Source organism: Ovis aries, chromosome 3 (genome assembly GCF_016772045.2).
Source record: "Ovis aries strain OAR_USU_Benz2616 breed Rambouillet chromosome 3, ARS-UI_Ramb_v3.0, whole genome shotgun sequence".
Classification (NCBI taxonomy): Eukaryota; Metazoa; Chordata; class Mammalia; order Artiodactyla; family Bovidae; genus Ovis; species Ovis aries.
Genome location: NC_056056.1, coordinates 201370245 through 201373863, shown reverse-complemented (window position 1 = coordinate 201373863; position 3619 = coordinate 201370245). Strand labels below are relative to the sequence as shown.

The window sequence follows — 3619 nt, the reverse complement described above, 5'->3', positions numbered from 1 at the left end:
AATACTTTGGCCACCTCATGTGAAGAGTTGACTCATTGGAAAAGACTCTGATGCTGGGAGGGATTGGGGGCAGGAGGAGAAGGGGATGGCAGAGGATGAGATGGCTGGATGGCATCACCGACTCTATGGATGTGAGTTTGAGTGAACTCCGGGAGTTAGTGATGGACAGGGAGGCCTGGCGTCCTGCAATTCATGGGGTCGCAAAGAGTCAGACATGACTGAGCGACTGAACTGAACTGAATGTTCTTTTCAATAAATGACAATGAACTCAAAAGAAAGTTAGGAAAGTGAACTTTCCTGGTAGTCCAGTGGTTAAGACTTTCCCTCCAATGCAGGAGGCTTGAGTTTGATCCATGGTCAGGGAACTAAGACCTCACATACCACACTGTATGGTAAAAAAAAAAAAAAGTTAGAAAGGAAAGACTGGGGTTTGGGAAAGAGTGTGTTAAGGAAGAGGTATTTGGGGTCATACCTTAAAGGACAGAAAAAATTTAAAAGGCGGAGATAATGGGAAAACATTTTTGGTAAAGAGACTCTTGAGTATAAGCGCAGGGGCAGGTTCCAGGTTATTTAGATTGACTATATAACTATACATATAGCATTAGTATAAGGTGATGCAGAGATGTTACAGGGCCTGAGAGCTTTATAAACACTGTATGGGGTTTGGGAATTGGGAATAATTAATAATACATTAATAGCCTTCAGAGAAGCCAGATGAGATTAAGCCATCTTAGTTTAAGGATGGACAATGACTAGCTGTGATTTCCAGAATAAGTAGTTACTTCCCAAAAATATGTTTCAAAATTTAACTAGGTTTATTTGCAGGTAAACTTTTTGTTCAGCCCAGTTAAAAAATGATGTTTCACCTGTTTAAGGTTTAAAAGAATCTTTGGTGCTCTGAAAACTGAGAAGCATCCTGACATTATCCTTCTCATCAGTTATTTAGCAACAATCTCAGCTGTTCTGGGATGCTTATTTCCAGAGCATTCTGGCCCATAATAGTAACCTTTCGCCTACACTATGTAATATATTAAGGAAAGATAAATCGTAGGTCTAAGGGCTGTTTGGGAGCAGGATGTCCCAGTCTCCCAGCACTGTTTACTAATTGGATTTAAGATTTATACTTGGTTTTGGTGCAGCCAGGCAGGTTTGACAATTAAGTGGTCCTGAAATCTGGAAGTCGGTTTTGCTTCTCTTTTCCTGGCTCTCGAGAGCTTCCTCCCCTCCCCAGGTTGGGTGGGAGTGTACAGACAGAAGTCACAGATGAGCACTCAGCTGATGGACACACTGCTCATCATCTTTGTCTTCTTGTGCCTCTTATTCTCGAGTTTCCCCAGTGGCTCAGCAGTAAAGAATCCGCCTGCAATGCAGGAGCCACAGGAGACATGGGTTCTATCCCTGGGTCAGGAAAATCCCTTGGAGGAGGCTTGGCAAGCCACTCCAGTATGCTTGCCTGGAGAATCCTATAGACAGAGGAGCCTGGCTGGCTACAGTCTATAAGGTCATGAAGAACTGGTCATGACTGAAGTGACTTAGCACCCACACACACCGCCCACACCAGAGTAACCTGGGTTCTGGTTTACAGGACAGACAAGTACAAGAGACTGAGGGTGGAAATGGAAAAATGGGGTAAAAAATTAAAAAGAAGAAGAAAACAGTAAAAATCAGCTGGCTGACCAACAAAGCCTAGAAAGTAGGCAAGAAGAGAAACTGAAAAATAACAACAGATATGCTGTGCTTTGCTTAGTTGCTCAGTAGTGTCTGATTCTTGGAGACCCCATGGACTGCAGCCTGCCAGGCTCCTCTGTCCATGGGGATTCTCCAGGCAAGAATACTGGAGTGGGTTGCCATGCCTTCCACCAGGGGATCGTCCCAACCCAGGCATTGAACCCAGATCTCCCATAAAGATGGCTTGAATGAAGTCCTTGTTTGCAATTGGCGTTTGTTTTATTGCTCAAGTGGGAATGTTCAACTCCATATTTGATGGTAGAATGGTGACAAGGGTCTCCCTTCACTCTGCTTTCCTTCATCTGAGGACTACCTCAAGGGAGTCTGTTGGAGGCTGACACCATAGACTGTTCCTCCATCTTCCAGTGTATTCTCTGTACCATGTCATTGGACAGAACGTCCAGAAAATCTCAGCCTTGCCCTTTCACAAGCTGCCACCAAGCAGGCAGGTGGATTTCTTGGCTCTCTGCCTCCTTCTGGCAAGTTCTTTAGAAATCTAGAAGAACCCTATAATTCCCATTCTTTTTAGACATTCAAATCAGACTGGCAACTATTTTATAGCAAGAATCATAGGCAGCCTTAGCAAATAGGCCACTTTCTAGTTTTGAGTTATTTCTAGATGCTTTGGATATGATTCCAGTGGGGATGGCATCCAACAAACAAGACAATGCTTTTAGTTACAGATGATTTTTTTTAAAACTAGTGTGTTGATTGGATAAATTCAGGTAATGTTTGTGTAATGAGAAACACAATCTTGTTTTGCTCATATAAATAATTCCTGTGGGAATGACTCTCGAGTACGCACTGTGTGCTATGCATCACGGAAGTTGACTCTCCATGAGCATTTAAAAATCTAGAAGAAAACCGTAGCTTCTGTAACTTTTAATTGGAACTGTTTATTGTGGTTTTTTTCAAGCCAAATATATGACCTGCAATCAATAAAGAGGCCAAAATCTTAGCTATTTCATCTACAAGAAGAAATCTGTTTTGTTTTGATATATTTCTAGGTACATATTTTTAGTTATCTGAGCATAAGGGTGAACAGTGGCCACAAAGGAGTAATGTTTTAACCATTATTGTTTTAACTATTATTTTATTATATTAAATCATAATGTTTTAACTATTATTTTACCAAGCATGCATGCTAAGTCACTTCAGTTGTCTTCAACTCTTTGCAACCCTATGGACTGTAGCCCTCCAGGCTCTTCTGTCCATGGGATTCCCCAAGCAAGAATACTGGAGTGGATTGCCATGCCATTTTCCAGGGGATCTTCCAGACCCAGGAACTGAACCTGTGTCTCTTATGTCTCCTGCATTGGCAAGCAGGTTCTTTACCACTAGCACCACCTAGGAAGCCCATTATTTTTACCATACCTGCTCAACCTGTAGAGTTGTCCTATTATAGGAATTGGGAAGCATGAGGGGAAAAGGATGACTCATATGAGTATTAAAGATGAGAGTCCTCAGCAGTTCCCTTCATACCCCAGTACAATCTATTGGATTCTCAGGAAGGCATTCTTAGTCCTCCATGGAAGCATTTCATAGTTATATGTGGTTAATCTTGGGCTTCCTTTTCGTTACAATGGCCTTCAGTTCCTACCATGTTTCTTGTAGGTGCCATTCTTATACCATGATCTTCCTCTCCTTTCTGAGAGTGTTTGTTAGGGCTTTATATTTAAGTTTCAGTTCAGTTCAGTCGCTCAGTCGTGTCCAACTCTTTACGATCCCATGAATCGCAGCACGCCAGGCCTCCCTGTCCATCACCAACTCCCAGAGTTCACCCAAACTCATGTCCATCGAGTCCGTGATGCCATCCAGCCATCTCTCATTCTCTGTCGTCCCCTTCTCCTCCTGCCCCCAATCCGTCCCAGCATCAGAGTCTTTTCCAATG

The 3619-nt window shown here is 42.7% G+C and overlaps 1 pseudogene; it reads left to right on the top strand.

Moving 5' to 3' along the window:
• The first annotated feature begins 1263 nt into the window (after window positions 1-1263).
• On the top strand, window positions 1264-2257 carry LOC114113816 (calcium load-activated calcium channel-like; annotated as a pseudogene).
• Window positions 2258-3619: the final 1362 nt, after the last annotated feature.